Below are 19769 nucleotides of genomic sequence, written 5' to 3'. Positions count from 1 at the left end.
AAACCTCAAACCATAAGAACCTTAGAAAAGGAAAGAAATACTCTCATGGAAATCGGAACTGGCATCCATTTCTGTACAAAACCCGAAACCCACAGGACTTAAGAGAGAAGATAGACAAATGGGACCTTATTAAACTGACAAGCTTCTGCAAAGTCAAAGAAACCATCATGAGAGCAGGGAGACAGCCCACAGACTGGGAAAAAGTATTTGCCAACTCTAGGTCTGACAAAGGCTTAACATCCTGGATCTACAAGGAACTGAAGCGTACTGAAAAGAAGAAAACAAACAACCCCATTATAAAATGGGCAAAAGACATGAACAGACACTTCACAAAAGAAGACATTCGAGCAGCCAACAAACACATGAAGAAATGCTCAACCTCACTAATCATCAGGGAGATGCAAATCAAAACCACACTGAGATACCACCTAACTCCAGTCAGAATGGCAATTATCAACAACTCAAAAAATAACAGCTGCTGGAGAGGGTGTGGTGAAAAGGGAACACATCTACACTGTTGGTGGGAGTGTAAACTAGTGCAACCTCTGTGGAAAGCAGTGTGGCGATTCCTGAAGCTCTAAAAATTGACCTTCCATATGACCCTGCAATCCCCCTACTGGGAATATACCCTGAAGAACACAAATCACTCTATAAAAAAGATACCTGCACACGTATGTTTATCGCAGCATTGTTCACAATAGCAAGAACCTGGAAACAACCATGCTGCCCATCAAAAGAGGACTGGATTAAAAAAATGTGGTACATATACACGATGGAATACTACGCAGCCATAAAAAAGAACAAAATCATGAATTTCGCTGCAACCTGGATGGAACTAGAGTCTATAATACTGAGTGACCTCTCACAAAAACAAAAATCCGAATATCACATGTTCTCACTCATATAATGGACCTTGAACATCCAATGCAAATACTATGAGAAAATGACGGATGGTACTGCGAAACTATGGGGGGGAGGGGGATGGGATTAACAGTAGCAAATATCTGTCGGGGGATGGGAAAACACTTCTTATCTACCGGGTGCCTGAATGAAACATCATTGTACACCTACCCTTAACTGTACCCCACAAAACCATAATAAAAACTACTGATTAATGAAAAAAAAAAAAAATTATTTGAACTTATACAGACCTGAATTTTAAAATCTCTACATATATTATTTTGATGTATTCAGATGAATAAATATTGCTGATTTAAATTTTATTTATGCAAATACTTAAAGAACAGAAAAGTTTGGGGAAAGTAATTGTTAAATAATTATATGTAACTTTTAAACTTTTAAAATAAATAATAATAAATAGATTTTTAATGTGTGTCTCTCTTAGGGTTGTTTAAAGTTTTTTTCCTCCCTCAAGTATAAATACTGGTAACTATACATTTTTGTATCTTCTGGCACCAATTGCTGTAAAGCAATGCTGTAAATAATGCTTGAATAAAAGTGGCTAAGCTAACAAAAAGAAAAAAAGAAAAGAAAATCCGCTTAGAGTGCTAAGAATGACTGGTTAATTTGTGATCATTTGTGGATAAAGTTTTCATTTTTTGTAAGTATGGTTGACATTTTGGGCTATGTGACCAATGATGTCACAGAAGCTCTTGCCTAGAATTTTTTCCTTCTAAGTTGATATGTGGAGATAATGGAAGCATGCATTTTTAAGTTACAAGCCAGGTTTTGGGGGTGTTTTTTTGGCATTTTACTATATATCAGTTATCATTGTTATTGACTTGTTTTATGACTTTAGATCAGCAAATTAATGTAGAGGCAACATGTGTGGAAAACAACATACATGGAAGTTATATAATCATCGGGAAAATGTGGCTGCTAAGAAGAGATAATTCACAGTACTTACAGTACTTATATTTTTAATTCAAAGATGAATTTGATTTCAACTTTTTTTCTTTATTGTAAAGATATGGGGTACAGGTCAGGATTAGGTATATAAGTAGTCTGCGTGCAGGTGAAATTTGGTCACCCAACTCTTCATCACCTTCCCTGGTTTAGGATCAGGTACCCTTAGTCTTGTTATGTTCCCTGCCCCTACACCCAGCAGGGTCCTGCTACCTCTGATCCCTCTCTTGTAGTATTGTGAAGAATGTTTAGGACCCACTTGTGAGTGAGAACATGTGGTATTCGACTCTCTGTTTCTGTGATAGATCATTGAGTTTGATGGACTCCAAATCCATCCAAGTTGCTGTGAAGTCCATATGTTTGTCCTTCTTTATGGTTGTGTAATATGCCATTGTGTATGCATATCACATTTTCTTTATCCAGTCCACTTTTGTTGGGTCGCAGGGTTGGTTCCATGTTTTTCTTATCATGAATAGTGCTGCAATAACCACGCATGTGCAAGTATCTTTTTGTGTAATGATTTGAGTTCCTCTGGATATATTCCCAGAAGGAGGATTGCTGGGTTGTATGGGAGGTCAATCTCTAGTTCTTTTGATACAGACCTGAATTTTAAGTTACAAGCCAGGTTTTTGGGTTTTTTTTTTTTTTTTGGCATTTTACTATATATTGTAAACCATAGAGGTTGAACTACTTTACACTCACACCAAGAGTGTACAAGTAGTCCCTTTTCTCTGCATCCTCACCAGTATCTTTTTTGATTTAATAGTGATGGCCATCCTTATTGGAGTTAGGTGGTATCTCAATGAGTTTTTTATTTACATTTCTCTTATAATTACTGAGATTGAGCATTTTTTCATGTATCTGTTGGCTGTTTTTATGTCTTCTTTTGAGAAATGTCTATACATGTCCTCTGCCCACTTTTTAATAATAGAGCTATTTGGGTTTTTGTTGTTGTTTTTGTTGTTTTCCTTTTGATTTGTTTGAGTCCCTTGTAGATCCTGGATGTTAGGCCTTTGTCAAGTATTTTTTTCACAATTACTTTACAATTATTTTATTCCAGTTATCAATGGTTAGAGATAGCTGTGTTGCTTCAGTTCTTAAATAGTTTTCATGACCCCATTATAAACACAAGAACATCTTATTGAGATATTGTATATATAAAATGACTTATATTTTTCTTCACAAAGGACAAAAGGCATACCATGCTTTTAGATTTAGATAGAATACTTGGAAAATTATACTCTTTTAAATAAAGGCTACTCTGAAAGAACAAATTGGAATTTAAAAGTTAGGCTTGACTAGAAAACTCACCTGACTTTCTCTTTCTCTGCCATGAGCTCACGTTTCTCTTTGGCATCATTCAGTTCTTCTCCCGGTGTGCAACGGTGTCCAAGTCTCCTAAAATGACCACATAGTTCTAGTTTCAATCACTGTTAATACAATGTGATCTCTGCTGTCTTATCTCAGGAATTTACTGAGAGGACATTCCAAGAATTTTTTAAAAAATATATGCACAGGTTGTTCTTTCCAGCATTATTTGCAACATCAAAATACTGCAATCAACATATGTGCTATATAGAAAAGGCTGAATAAACCAGGCACACAGTGGTACTACCTACAGCTCTATGAACCTGTATGGAGTGATTTTAAGGATACATCAAGTAAAACAAGCTAGCCACAAAATAATGCATCAAATGTAGTATATTTCATGTGAGAAAAATGAGATTAAGAGCATACACATGAGCATGATATATTCACAAATGATTCATTTGTTTATTTTTACAAAAAGACACATAAGAAGGATAACCCAGGAATGAAACTGGATACCTTCAGGGGATGGTGTGAATGGGAAGAAGGAGGAGAGAAGTAGATGGGACCTCCGAGTATCTTTTTATATATTTTGAGTTTCAAACTGTGTTGATGTTTAATTTTTAATGTGTAAGTTAGTTAGACAAAAATGGGGGAGAAAAAACCTAAAGTTGAATACTAACATAAAAAATAAATCTATATAGTAAATAGATAATCACCCACAAAATAATACAAAAATCAATCCAAATCCATTTTAAACTCAGTCCTCTAACTGTGTACCCTCAGTGGGAAATACCATAATTATAAAGAGAACCCTAAATGTTACTAAATAGGCATTGTACATAGTAGAATTCATGTAGAAATCCTAAAACTATTTAAAAATATGGTATTATTCTGCAAATGTGTAAGTATTTTGAAATATATTGATGTTGTAGAAAACCGAAGTCCTCAATGTCAGGAGAAGGGAGCTACAAATATGAAATGAGAGCAACAAATAACCTCTGTCATTATATTGGAATTAGAGGAATCAGTATCAAGTCATCCATCATATTACATATATATATATGTATATATATATATATATATATATACATAATTTTAAAAATTTTATTGCTAGCTCTGTTAACTCAAAGAGCCTAGAGGCAAATGCTATTCATGCAGAAATGAACACACCTTGCACCCCATATCAGTTTCTAAATGCCATCACCCCCTACAAGGAACTAGGGAGTTCTCCGGAGTGATGCTGATTCTGGGACTGAGGCAGGTATAGTAAAAGATGATCGCAGAACATCTTATTGTGTCAGAAACCATGGAATTACTCAAAAACAAATAGGAAAATATCAAAAGGTCAGTGAAATAGCTCAAAGGGGCTCCTGATGACCATCAAATCTAGGATAATTTGAGACAAACAGTTGACCTGCTCTCTACAAACTAGTCAATGTCGGCACCACCATCACCAACATGAAAATGAGAAGAGACATTTTGGGTTCAGAATGATGAAGTATAACTAAATATTGTTTTTGCTTTTTTGAACCAAAAATGTCTTTTTTCCTTTTTGTCAGTGTTGTTGATGATGGTGACACTGATTTATGCATAGAGGATAGATCAACTCTTTGGCTCAATGGCTTACATTCTAAACTTGTCTGATAATTTCCTCATGACTAAATACAGCATAAATAGTCTTGCCAAGAACACCTCCAAGTCAACGCTGTGAATATCTTACCTCATCCCATCTGTGGGCAAAGTACATCCAGTGTCAATCACCAAGATTGTGATACCAGAATTGATCCCTTGGTTAAGGAGCCATCTTGGTTAAGGAACAATAATATCTGCCCTTTCTAAAGACATCTTATGTACACATATTTAGAAATTTGGAAATGGTACTGTGGGAAACTATGAAGATCCTTAACTCCAACAATCTCCTTTTAAAACTGTTATCATCAATTAATAATCCCTGCTTGTGTCAATTATTATATTTCTGTTTGTACATTGAAAACAGAAATACACTTATATTTTCTGGATTTGTTCCACAAAAAAGAACATACTCTCTCTAAGTTTACTTAACATTAATTTTAATCTTTACAATTAAATTTGTTATCTATCACTCTGGAGTAGTGGATTCTTTTAAAATTCTGTATTATAATCTACTATTATGATTGGTTTTGGTGGGTAAAGATCAAACCTAACAAAAATATCCTTATGTCTCTATTTTCTATTTTTCTTTTCTATTTTTAGGCTACATTTACCATACATAGTTGATTATATGTCCAGTATTACTTCCTTTTTCTTTTTATCTTTTTTTTTTTTAATTTTAAAGATGTGCGGTACAAATCAGGGTTAGGTATACAAATGTTCATTATGCAGGTTCCCTTGTTGATGAGGTGTGCCTCTCTCTGCAGGCAGTTTCCCTCAACTGCCATTCCATCACCCTCCCCTGGCAGTTTCCCTCTACTGCCAATCCCTTTCTATAGTATTAAGATAATTGTTCAAGGTTCGCTTATGAGTGAGAACACATGGTAATCTGTTCTTTGTTTCTGTGGTAGATAACTGAATATGATAGACTCTAAAATCTATCAAAGTGTCTATGAAGTCCATAGGTTTGTGCATCTTTATGGCTGCATAATAGTCCATTTTGTATGTGTACCACATTTTTTTATCCAGTCCAGCTTCAATGACTAGCATGGTTGGTTTTATGCTTTTAATATTGTGAGGAGAGCTGCAACAAGCATGCGTGTGTGTGTATCTCTTTTGTAAAATGATTTAAATTCCCCCGGGGTATATTCCCAATAGGGTGATTGCTGGGTCGTATGGAAGGTCATCTTCTAGTTCTTTCAGAAATTGCCACACTATCTTCCAAAGAGGTTGCATTAGTTTGCATTCCCTCCAGCAGTGTAGAAGCATTCCATTTTCTCTGCATCCTCACCAGCATCTGTTGTTTGTTTTATTAATGATGGTCATTCTTATTGTGGTTAGGTAGTATCTCAATGTGGTTTTGATTTGCATTTCTCTGATGATTAGTGAGGCTGAGCACTTTTTCGTGTGTCTAGGGGCTGCCCACATAACTTCTTTTGAGAAGTGTCTATTCATGTCTCTTGCCCACTTTTTGATGTGGCTGTTTGTTTTTTTTTCCTTTTAGAGCATTTGAGTTCCTTATAGGTCTTACGTGTTAGGCCAGATATACAGTTGGCAAATATTTTTTCCCATTCTGTGGACTGTCTCCCTGCTGTCTTGATGGTTTCTTTTGCTTTGCAGAAACTCGTCAGTTTGATGAGGTACCATTTGTCTATCTTATTTCTTATGGTATGGGCACTTAGGTCTTTGATCAGGAATTGGTTGCCACTTCCAATTTCCATAAGGGTGTCTCTTACATTTTCTAACATTCTTACAGTTTGAGGTTTTACATTTAGGTCTTTGATCCATTTAGAGTTAATATATGTGTATGGTGATAGGTAGGGGTCCTGTTTCAATCTTCTGTATGTGATCAGCCAGTTTTCCCAGCACATTACTGAGTAGGTTCTCCTTTTCCCAGTGGTTGTTTTTGGAGGCTTTCTCAAAGATGAGTTTGTTGAGAAATTGAGGTTTTGCTCTGGAACCTCAATCCTGTTCCACTGGTCCATATGCCTGTTCTTGTACCAATACCAGGCTGTTTTGATGACTCTAGTCGTATAGTAAAGTTTGAAGTCTGGAAGTGTGATACCTCCTGCTTTGTTTCTTTTGCTAAGGATTATTTTGGCTATTCGTGGTTGTTTATGTTTTCATATGAATTTCTGTATTGTCATTTCCAGGTCTCAGAAGAATGATGGTGGTAATTTAATTGGTATTGCATTGAATCTGTAGATTGTCTTTGGTAGGATGGACATCTTAACAATGTTTATTCTTCCTATCCTTGAGCATGGAATATTTTTTTCCATTTGTTTGTGACTTCTTGGATTTCTTTGAACAGTGTTTTGTAGTTCTCATTGTAAGGACCTGTGACTTCTCTGGTTAGGAAGATACTGAGGTATTTCATTTTTTTGTGACTATTGTGAATGGGATAGTGCTTTTTATTTGGTTCTCTCTTGGCTTGTTGTTGGTGTATAAGAATGTAACTGGCTTTTGCACATTTATTTTGTACCCTGAGACTTTGCCAAAGTCTTTTATCAATGCAGGCAGGGTTTTGACAGATTCTTTTGGAATCTAGGTATAGGATCATATCATCAGCAAAGAGGGATAAACTAATTTCCTCTTTTCCTATTTGGATACCCATAATTTCTTTCTCTTGTTTAATTGCCCTAGCTAGTACTTCCAACACAATGTTGAACAAGAGGGGTTAGAATGAGCAGCCTTGTCTTGTTCCGGTCTTCAGGGGAAACATTTCCAGTTTCTGCCCATTTAGCAATATGCTAGTCTTGGGTTTATTGTAGATGCCACTTACTATTTTGAGGTATGTTCCTTGTATACCTAGGTGTTGGAGGGCTTTTATCAAGAAATGATGCTGGATTTTATCAAACACTTTTTCTGTATCTAATGATATAATCATATGGTGATTTTATATCTGTTGATGTATTTAATTACATTTATGGTCTTGTGGATGTTGAATCAGTCCTGTATTCTGGAGGTAAACCCTACTTGGTCATGATGGATGTAAAATGCAAGAAAATATTTACAAATTTACAAAATGCAAGAAAATATTTACAAATCATATATGTGCTAAGGGAGTAACATCAAGAATATAAAGACTCAACAACAAAAATAGTCTAATTCAAAAATGGGCAAAGAACTTGAATAGACATTTCTCAGAAGATATACAAATGACCAATATTGCATATGAAAAGATGCTCAACATGACTAATCATTAGGAAAATAAAGGCAAATGAAATAAAAAAATAAAAACAAATTAGACTTTATAAAACTTCAAAAATTTTGTGCTCTCAACTTCTGTAAGTCTATTTAGATTTTCTGTGTCTTCATGATTTAGTCTTGGTGGCTTTTGTGTTTCTAGGAATTTGTTGATTTCATCTAGGTTATCCAATTTGTTGGCATACAATTATTCATAGTAGTCTTGTAATATTTTTTATTCCTGTGATTTCAAAATAATGTACCAATTTTCACTTCTGATTTTAATTGTTTGAGTCTTATCTCTTTTTTTCTTAGTCCAACTTGTTAAAGGTGTATTAAATTTTGTTGATCTTTTGAAAGAATCAACTTTTGGATTTATTGATTTTGCTTTATTGTTTCCTATTTTGTTGTTGTTTTTCTCTGCTCCAATCTTTCTCTTTCTGCTAGCTATCAGTTAAGTTTGCTCTTCTTTTTCTAATTCTTTATGTTGTAAAGTTAGGTTATTAATATAGACATTGCTTGATTTTAATATTAGCATTTATATCTATAAATTCCCCAGTTGCACTGCTTTTGCTGGGTCCCATACATACAGTAGATGTTGTTTTTCATTTTTATTCATCTCTAAGAATTTTCTAATTTCCTTTGTGATTTCTTCTTTGATCCATTGACTGTTTAAGAATGTGGTCAATGCTCACAATTTTTTATATTCTCTAGCTTCTTCCTTTTTTTTTTTTTTTTTCTTTTCTGTTACTGATTTCTAAGTTCATCCCATTGTGGTCAGAGAAGATATTTTTTAATAAAATCGATTGAGAATTTATGGCCTAATATATACTGTATCCTGAACAGTGTTCCATACGCTCTTGAGAAAAATGTGTGCTATTTATGTTGGGTGATGTTCTGTATGTGTCTGTTAGATCTAGTTGGTTTACTCTGTTGCTTAAATCTTCTATTTCCTTACTTGTATTCTACCTCATTATCTTATCTATTGTTGAGGGGAGGTATTGAAGTCTCCAGCCATTATTGTAGAACTATTTCTCCCTTTACTTCTGTCCGTTTTGGCTTTATATATGTTGAGGGTCCATCATTAAATGTGTAGTGCTTATAATTGTTAATCTTCTTGCTGTATTAAATCTTTTTATTAGTATATAATGTTCTTCTTTGGCTCTTGTAAACTTTTAAAAATATAGAATCAATTTTTTTTCTGGTACCAATATATATGGTGTATCTTTTCTTACCCTTTCACTTTCCATCTATTTTTGTCCTTGAATCCTTGTAGATAGCATATAACTGAATCATGGGTTCTTATCCATTGCATCAATCTCTGATTTTGATTGGAGAGTTTAATCCATTTACATTTAAAGTAGTTAGTGATAAGAAGGGACTTGCTTTTGTCATTTTGCTGTTTTCTATATGTCATATCATTTTGTTGTTCCTCTTTTCCTGCATTAATGTCTTATTTTGTGTTTAGTTGATTTTTGTAGTGAAGTGTTTACATTTGTTTCCTTTTATTCTTATATCACACAGCTATTTTCTTTTGGTTATATCTTTAATATCTGGAAGTTATAACACACTAATTGGGTTTTATGCAACATAACTTTAATAACATTAAAAAACTCAACTCTTGTACAGCTTCATTCTTATTCTTCTTTGTCGTTAATGTCACAAAATTATATTGTTTACATTGTGTGTTGTGTGCCCTAAAACATGAGCTAATAATTCTTTTGAATGATTTTTATATTATATAGAAAATAAAATGTAGTATTACAAAGCAAAGTTACAATAATACAATAATAGGCAAGTGCACTCCTAAATCACCCATCATGTAATAGGCAAATGCATTGAAAGAATCTCCAAAAAAAAATTCACTGAAACTGAATACAACTGCTCACACCACCACCAGCTGGTACACTGATGCCAATGGGTTCCTAGAACACTTTCCTAGTGTGGGAAGTCTGTACTACAAGGAGCCCACCCTCCAAAAGATAATTCTGTTTTACTGGGGGGGTCCCCCTCATATATATATGCATATATATTTATATATACCTTTACATATTTATATTTATTAATAAATAACATGGATAGATACATAAGGGCACTGTTAAATTGAACAAAGTTTGTCCTAAAACTGCCTCGATGATACGAATTTTTCAGGTCAACCTGGGCTTCGAAAGTGTCACCTCAATGGGTCAGCCAGCCAAGCCCTAGAAAGGGTGGTCTCGAGGGGCTGGTAAGCCAGCCCCGAAAGTGTTGGTTCTGATGGACAGGCAATTGCTGGTTCAGTAGGCCGGCAAACCTAGCCCCCGGAGTGTCTCAGCTTCAGAGTCTCACCTCCTTTCAGCAGTTTTCCTGGTTCAGCTGGCTCTGTTGGCTGGCAGGCCAGCCTCTGGAATGCATGGCTCTTTGGTTCTGATGACCTTCTGCAGCTCTTCAGGTCGAGGTTCTTGTCTCATACCCAGGAAGAATGAGGGACACAGACAGCTGGAAAGTGAAAAAGCAGGGTTTATTGAGGAGACAGAAATGTTCCCACATTGGGAGGGAACCCGCAGAGGTTGTCTGTTTTGGGGCCGAAACCTGGTGTTTTATACAGCCCATAAGTCCAAGCCTATTGGCTAGCACTAGCTGTAAGCTGTAGCTGTTCTGATTGGTCAGTATTAAGGACCTATTCGCAGGAGGTAGGGGCCTAATGATGAGCTGATTGATCTCTTTTCAATGCCAGAAGTGAGTTCTTAACCTCTAGTTTGAGAGATTTGCAGGGAACTTGTTTACCAACTGCTGAGAGGCCTGCTGGAAGTTTGCAACATTGTTATCAGAGGATCCACTGTTACCAGAGCACCTGCCCGGCGGTCTGCCTAGTTTCTCTAGCTATCTCCTGTCTCATCAATACACATTTTAAGTTTGACCTAGAGAGCTCTCTGTGCACAGTGAACTGTAACATAACATGTGCAAATAATCTGTAACCTGCCCTAAGTCTATATGCTTGCAACACATAACTGAGCCTCAACTAGTAACAGGTTGAAAGCTTCCAGAACTTTACATAGTAGGTGCTAGGTGCTGCCTGTTAGGCTGTTTGTTCACAATGCTCCCTCTCTCTGCCTGTGGATAGAATCTTCACACAGGGTGATGGGGTGGAGCTTGCTGAACCTTTCTGGGTGAAGGCTGCTGTTTTATTCCTAAATTGTTTTCTTTTTGCTAAAATAGACTCTGCTAAATTTAATTTGTGGAAAGTTTTTCTTTTAACTGATTAGTGTCAGAAGTATGATCTGAAGTAATAATAGAACTCTCATTAGCCCTCAGGGGCATGGAGTGACCAGGTGAAGTTGCCCACAGGGCCTGTCAGTCTCTCACAGCAGCTAGGGTCATGCATAAGTTCTCATTCATATTTTGAAGTTCCAAGGATTTGTGTTTTGAGCTACATTTGTCTGGGCATTATTTTTTAAATTAGGCAGAGTTCATAAGTTGTTTCTGAAATAATAAAGCCAAATAAGATATTTAAGCTAAATTTGTTATCTTTTGACAGTTCTGGCAAATCAGATGGGATCAAATTCCCAAGAACCCCTGAGTAATGCAGGAAAGGCCTGACCGACCCCTCTGAGAGAGCATCTTCCTTCTGAGTGTTGTGAGTAAGCTCCTCTCAGGTCAAGCTGCTATTTTTGTATTGAGTTCTCTTATATTTGACTTTAGAATCCAGGGTTTTGTGCTGTAAGAGGGCGCATGGCCTTGGGATGGGTGCCGAGGGTCAGTTGTACTATGAGAGGGCACATGACCTTGAGGGGGTACCGAGGGTCAGTTGTGCTGTGAGAGGGCACCTGACCTTGGGGTGGGTGCCAAAGGTCAGGTATGCTGTCAGAGGTTATGTGATCTTTTGGAGTGGAGTCTGGTCTGGGTGGTTAATGCAAGGGCTTGGGGAGGAAAGAATGGCTAGGTCTTAGGCTGTCAATGCAAAGCAAGCGGGATAACTAAGAGGCTCTTGCTTTTCCTGCGAGTGTCCAATGGATGAGGTGGAAATCCTTACCCAGGTGCAGAGGAAGGCTGCGTGGGAGGCTTCCACATGGGCAAGCCCAGGAGGGCCATCAGGGACCTCATACAGTGTGTTTATCATGCATGCAGACAGAACACACTCCAGTATGTAGCTGGAGAGGCTGTGTCCCTGTATGCCTGAAGGTCATTAGTCTTGATGGCCTCCCTATTCCTCCAAAAGCTGCATCCTTCAACCATCCCCTAAGAAGGGGTTCACAGTTCCCATGATGTGACCAAAGCAAAGGCTGTTGACAAAAAGGTGCATCTCAGCAGCTGTAGCTCTGAGAGCTCAGCCTGGTCCCTGCACTAGAATGAGTCAGGACCAATGTGACTGAGTCTGTAAATTAGTGGTCACCCAAGGCAGTGGACCTCAAAACCACATGGTGAAACCTCACCTTGGCCATCAAGGGAGAGTGAGGGTTAATGATTATAGAGCAAGGTTAACTCTAGCCTTCAACACAATGAAAGCCTTTCCCCTCGGAGACAAAGCAAACAGGACAAGAAATTCTGAAGTCTGGTATAAGGAGCACGAGCCCCTGGAGGGAAACTGAGGAAGCAAAGTCCTTCCTGCCCCTTGTCCATTTGCTATTGATCTTTCTTGCTGTGCCCTTTTCTCTGGCATGTACTTTCCACATCGCACTTTGTTTTCTGTTTACAATTCACCTCACTGAGTGCTGATGGAAACTAGATTATGATCTTGAAATCTGTAGTTTCCTAAATGGTGGTCAAAAGAAGCCCTAGCCAGAGAAGCAGGAAATGTTCCTCTTCCCAAAAAGTTGCAGGAAAGCAGCTGCCATCCTGAGTCAGAGGTCATGGCCATGAGCTGTGTGCATACTCACAGGCTGGATACCCAGGACTCTGAGGGGCAGCTCCGCCCAGGCCCAGCTGAGTGCTCTGCAATGCTCCTCCCATGAAACAACCTGATGACCGTACAGATTCTTGATTGTGGACTGTGAGATTTTGCATCTCACTGGAATGAAGAAAGGCAAACAAAGAACGAAATAACAACCCAGACCAGAAAGAAACAGGAGTTTAATATAATATGCATGTGTGGCATTGCTACTAATACCAAGTAAGTATTTCCCTCCCAAACAGAAACATTTTTAAAATTTAAAAAAAATATATTTTAAGGGCTAGAAATTTATATGTAGAAAAGTTTTTAAAACACAATGTTTTTAAAACATGATGTTATTATACAGGATTACATTACATATTTATGTACTTGTAATTGGATGAGACATTTTGCCTAAACATTTAGTTACTCTTTTATTTATTTAACTTCTATAAATGAGATAGGAGATTTTACCTGGATATTTATTAATTTGTTTGTTTACTTAATTTATTTTAATTAAAATATTTCATCAGATTAATGATCGATTGATTTAATTATTAAAAAATTGATAACAAATTTCCCCTAGTTATGTTTGCTTATCTAATTTCTATTTTTTAGATAGAAAATTTCACCTAGATAATTAATTAATTAATCATTTAAAATGACATCCCTAGAAATTACTAGAACATAAAGGAAAAAAAATTTATTTTCACTTAATTAGATAGGAAATTTTACCTGGACAATTATTTACTCATTGATTTACTTAATTTATTTTAATTAGAATAATCAATAACTTAATTTAAGTAAAATTATTTTACTTAATTATTTAGAAAATTTTACTCAATTGTTTATTTATTTATTTAAATTAGATAGGGAATTTCACCCGGACATTTATTTATTTATTTTTAATTAGGTAAGCATTTGCAACTGCATGTTTATTTGTGCATTTATTTATTTAGTTTTTCTAGTTAGATAAAAAAATTTCATCTGAATACTTACCTATCTACTTATTTTTAAAATTAGATAGGAAATATTAACTGGATAATTATTTATTTAATTTCTTTTCATTAGATTGGAAATTTCATCTATTAATTAATTAATTAATTAATTAAAATTAGATAGGAGATGCCACCTGGCTATTACAGGTCATTATAAAAGTTACTCATTTAGACAAAGTGATAGTCCAAAAATCTTAAAAAGTAAAAACAAATAAAGAAGGAAACAAAAAATACCTCACTTCTTAATTGAAAGATTATAAAACAATGAAAACCAGCAAATACAGCAAGGGGATAAATGTATTCCTCTCTTTCTCCCACCTCTGTTGTATATAGACATTTTTTTGTTCAACTTTAAACAAAGTTTTATTATACAAAAGCTGTCATATAATTGAATATTTCTCTACTTTGTACACAGTTATTCTTACTCTCCATAAAAAGGCTGCTTCTGAACTTCTCATCTGGTGGTGCCAAGCACTAAAATCTTGATTTGACAAAATAGTAGTAAAAATGCCTCAGGAATTTAAGTTGAAGACTCTTGCACCCAATATCAGGAATGTACAAATGTCTTTTTATAAATAAAAAGAATCTTTAGGCATGGACAATGACAGCAGTAAACCATTATATATTGTCAACTGAAGCCAGTAACTGATGATTATAGTAATCTTCCTAATCAGCCAGTCTTTCCTTTAGTCATTTCTTTAGTTGATATTTCTGAAGTTATTGGGGAGGACATTGTCTCAGTTCATTAATGATGGTGAAGCACTATTCCAGGAGTTAGAACATGCCTCCACCCATCCCACCTCCCATTCCACCCATTCTACCCTTTCCAGGGTTCTTCTCTTCTCTAGGAATTTTTTGTGACCACAACTGCTGTAGTTAACAGAAAGTCCACACCAGTAGCAACCAGTAAAACCATTCTTACAACCTTTGTTGGGTCAGTGATTCCTTTTTTCCACCATAGTCACAAAATCTTTCATTATAACATCATAATCAATTTCTGAGGAGCTCTGCAACACCTGCGTTCTTGGAATGGTCATTGTGGGAATTTTAGTGTTTTTTAAATAATTTATATACCAAACTTATGATCCTCATTAGCTGGCATTAATGAGTCCAAGGCTGGAATGCACTGAAGCAGGGCACAGTCTCTGCCCAGAAAAATACCTTCTTCCACAGCTGCTTGTGTGGTATTAAGGGCATCTGTAATCCTGGCTTTCTTCTCATTCACTTCAATGTCACTTTTCCCACCAAACTTCTGCACAGCTATTCCATCTGAGAGCTTTGCCATGTTCATTTACCTGCTTCTTCTCATATTTGCTAGTTGTGACATCTAGCTGCTCAATTATATCTTGAATATGTTTTTCAACTTGAGCCTTGTCACCTTTTCCTTTCAAGAGCATAGCATTATCTTTGGTCACAATGACCTCTTCAACTTTTCAAAAGACATGAAACTAAAAATCTTTAAGTGGTCAGTCCTCTTCTCCAAACACTGCATTACTAGTAGCAATAGCAATAGCCATATAATTGAGCTTTTTTTTTTTTTCTATTACCACCAAAACCTGGAGCTTTGACTTCTACAACCTAAAGACAAATTTTAGCCTATTCAAAATGAGTGCACTGAGTGCTTCTCTACTAGCATCTTCAGCAATTATGACCAAGGGCTTACAGTGAGCATTGGCAATCTCCAGAGCAGGTCAAAGGATGGGACAATAGAAATCTTCTTTTCACTTAGTGGAACATAGACATTCTGGAATTCACATTTCTGACCTTTTGATATATTAATAAAGTATGGAGAAATACAACCTTGATCGAACTTCATGTCTTTAATAGTTCGTAATTCATAACTCAGTGTTTTTCTATCCTTTACTGTGATGACACACTTTCTTCCAACCTTTTTCATTGCATCAGAAATGATGCATCCAATTTCTTTGTCTACATTTGCAGACAATATAACAAACTGAGCAATTTCTTCTGGGGTTGTCACAGATATGGATTGCTTCTTAAATTCAGCTATGACAATGTCAACAGCTAACATTACTCCTCTCCTGATTTCCACTGGATTAGTGCCTTCGCTGCTCTTCTCAAAGCCTTCCTTGGCAATAGAGTGTGCCAAAACAGTAGCAGTGGTGGTGACATACTCAGCCTCTTCATATGTGTTATTGGCAACATCCTGAACAAGTTGACTCCAATGTTTTTATATTTATCCTTTAAGACATTTGACTTTGCTACAGCCACACTATCTTTTGCTACTTTGGAACTTCCCCAACTCTGTTCAGTAATCACTGTTCTTCCCTCTGGCCCCATTGTAACTACTACAGCATTAGCTAAAAGGTCTACACCTTGTAGCATCAAGTCACATGTATCCACACTAAATTTTACATCTTTGGCATTGGCCTGAGTGAGATGGGAAGCCAGGGCCTGGGACACCAATCTTATTTGGCAAAGGACACTGGGTAATCAGAGTATTTCTGTGGGTGCAGGACAAGCATGGACAGTCAAGTGAACAAGCGTGGTGAGTGTAGCTAGAAGAATATTCTTTTCTAGATTGCCTATTACTTTCATGATATGCTGGCATATGTAACTTGCAAATTGGGTAACAGTTTTATTCATGACTTAAATCTTGGGGTCTAGGCTGTCTTGTCTTTGATTTTTTTTTTAATTTTTATTATAAAGATGTGGGGTACAATTCAGGATTAGGTATACAAATATTGACCATGCAGGTATCCCTGTTGATGATTGTCTGATTTCTTTAAATAAGTAAAAGTTTGGGAGCTTGAGAATGAAAAATCTGTTTGTAAAATTCATTTTGTCAAAATTAAAGGTTCACACTAGAAATAAAAGACAACAATTCTCAAAATATTTATTGCAAAAGATGAAAACAATAGAGTAAGTTGGGTACTCTACTTGATACCAAGGAGAAGTTTATTCTATTCAGATTGTTTACTCCTCATAACTATCTATAGCCACCCACTTACCAGGGAATCTCTCTGGGTTTCCATGAACTAAGGGGTCTTCTGTGCCTATGTCTCCTAACACTAAAGTCCTCTGTTTATTGGACTCCAGTGAATTTTGAGCTTCACACAGGGCCTCAGATTGCCTCCTATTGCTTGTAGATAAGACGACCTCAGCCACACCTCTAGTCTTCAGGCTAGGAGGAGTCCAACCCTAGAATGGAGACATTGGAGTTTTTTTTTTTTAACTTTTAATTTTTTTTACTTTAAACATGTGGGGTACAATTCAGGGTTAGGTATACAAATGTTAATTATGCAGGTACCTTTGTTGATGAGGCGTGCCCCCTCCATCCCCAGGCAGACTGCCACGACTGCCTATCCTGCTTCCCCACCTCCTCCTAGCAGTTTCATTGGAGTTTTTTATGTGAAGTTTTTATTCTCCTTTTTTCTCTTCTCACAGAACTTTAGAAAGGTGTCTTAATTGTTGATCAGAAGTTAGGTATTTTCAAAGGCTCCCTAAATGGCATTAAATTGTTCGTGTATTTTTAATTGTCTATCTCAGCTGATATTAGATTCTAACACATTTGTTTTCTGGTAGCTCTAACTTGGCATTTTAGAACTAATTTGGCTTTTATAGTCTGGCAGATTTGACTTCTCCCTTTTCCCCCTTTTTCTTTAGTAACCAGTTGGTCCTTATCTTTTCCATTTTTGGTTCTCTCTACAAAACAAACAGAGAAGGATTAAAGTTAGAATAATCTGCTAATTGCCAATAACATACATGCAGATTCTGTATGCAGTTCTTTTGGTGAAATAACCACACAATTGTTTGGGAGACTTGTGAGAAGTGCTGTGAAATAGACTTGGACTTAATTACCATTCACCACATGACCACCATTAATACCTTGTATAACTGTTAAACAATAGTGATAATTTGGGCTTCTTTGATATGGTATAAATTTAGATTTATATTTAGAAATCCCTTTATAGTATTTCTTTTGTGAATGTGTATCCTACTTGATAAGTGATTGTAAGTCTCTTTGAGGAAGTCTTGGAAGATTATTTAGCTCACCTGTTTGAAGTAGTGCCATGCCATTTCTTCTCAAGTAACATCAGTGTCCCCATCACTTAGGGAGTTCTAAACCTGTGAACTGAGTAATTTCCAGTGACTTTCTCTGCTAACTGAAGTAGGGTCTCTGCTCACCAGTTCTAAATGGCACCACTTACAGAGATCAAGTAACACTTTTGAAGAAGCCATGGCTATGTCAATCATGGTTCTGAAGGTGACAATATAAAATCAGAATATTCTGATTGCTGTACCCACCCTGCCTCTCATTACAATACAACACCTGCATTGTACTATATGACCACTAAGTTTTGCCATGCTGGATGCTATCTCTTCACTGGAATCTCATGACCATATCAATAATGAAATATGCCATGCCAGCTCTAGCTGGCAGTAAAAAGCTTCAAGGATGTTGGTGTTACCCTTCTTATGTATTTATAAGCATCTCAGAGAGAAATTTCTTTAAACTATTTTAGGAGAGCATTCCACACATCTGCAGTGTGGTTTTCAACTACATTTTGTAATTTTCTGGATGCATTTTATTGTTTTTTTTTTTTTTTTTTGAGTTGGAGTCTCACTCGGTCACCCAGACTGGAGTGCAGCACCCGCTCCCGGCCACCACAGCCTCGCCTGCTGAGCTCCGGCGATCCTTCCGCCTCAGCCTTACGAGTAGCTGGAATTACAGGCATGTGCTACCACACCCAGCTGATTTTTTTATTTATTGTAGAGATGAGGTCTCACTGCCCAGGCGGGTCTTGAACCCACGGGTTCAGGCAATCCACTCACCTCAGCCTCCCAAAGGCGCGAGATTACAGGCTGAGTCACCGAGCCCGGCCGTTTTATTGTTTTTTAAAATAGATTTGAGAAGTGTGTGTCAGTTATTTTTAAAAAATTTTTTCCTGCCCTTTCTGCATGGGTTCCTGTCTTCTCATGCCCTCCTCTTGCTCTATGACCCCCACATTCAGCAGGAAGCAGATACAGAAGTCTAACCTCCACCCCTAATCCCTAGTTGCAAATAAGAATGTTTCTGAAATAGTAAGAGGAGGGCATGAGAGGACAGAAGCCCATGGAGTCATTAAGTATCTTTAGGATCTATATATACAGCACTGTGTACAAGTGCATACTATTAGAATTGATACTACTATAATAAAGGCCATTATAGCTAGTGTTATGGCATATTGGGACTTTCATGTATGGTAAATTGTATTTATAGGTACCCCAGTGGGCTTGATACCCACTACAGGAGTCTAGGCAATTTCCACTGATGCACTAGTGAACTTCTTAGTCCATATGTGGATGTCCCTGCAGCTTGTCCCCAAGTTTCTTTGGGTTGTGATAAGAATTTATATATAATTATAAGGGGATTTGTTTTTTAAAAATGACTTTAACAAGGAAGTACAGCTACTTTGACAAAGTCTGAAGAAGAAATAATTGAAACATTGGAGATATTTAGTTGAAATGAGTTAAATCAGTTAATAAAATCAAATTGCCAGCAAAATGATAGTATTAACCAGCTTACTCCATTTTGTTTAAAACTTCCATCTTAGTTGCCTGCCTTACCTAAGAATCACCCCTCAATGCCTATGTGTGATTACTGTAACATTCTCATGACCACAGACTCCCAGCTTTGTCCCCTTTGGGCGGGTCATGCTGACTGTTTCCTGCTGACTGTTACAAAACTCCCTAGCCATAAGTTCCATGGAATTGTATGCTTTATTAACTAAAATAAAATGTTACACTTTGCAAACACCCCTTGTTACGTTTCCTTTTTTTTTTTGAGTTGGAGTCTCACTCTGTCGCCCAGACTCTGGAGGGAGTGACTCACTGGGCTACGGTGATCATTCTGCCTCAGTCTGCCAAGTAGCTGGAACTACAAGTGAGTGCTACCACACCCAGCTAATTTTTTGACTTATTGTAGA

General features: G+C 36.7%; 1 pseudogene; it reads right to left on the bottom strand.

Moving 5' to 3' along the window:
- Positions 1-14613: 14613 nt before the first annotated feature.
- Positions 14614-16398, bottom strand: LOC103260000 (annotated as a pseudogene).
- Between the last annotated feature and the right edge of the window lie 3371 nt (positions 16399-19769).

Source organism: Carlito syrichta, unplaced genomic scaffold (genome assembly GCF_000164805.1).
Source record: "Carlito syrichta isolate Samal-C Ts95f unplaced genomic scaffold, Tarsius_syrichta-2.0.1 Scaffold303091, whole genome shotgun sequence".
Lineage (NCBI taxonomy): Eukaryota > Metazoa > Chordata > Mammalia > Primates > Tarsiidae > Carlito > Carlito syrichta.
The sequence above is the reverse complement of the archived record's forward strand: the minus strand, read 5'-3'. Positions and strand labels throughout refer to the sequence as shown.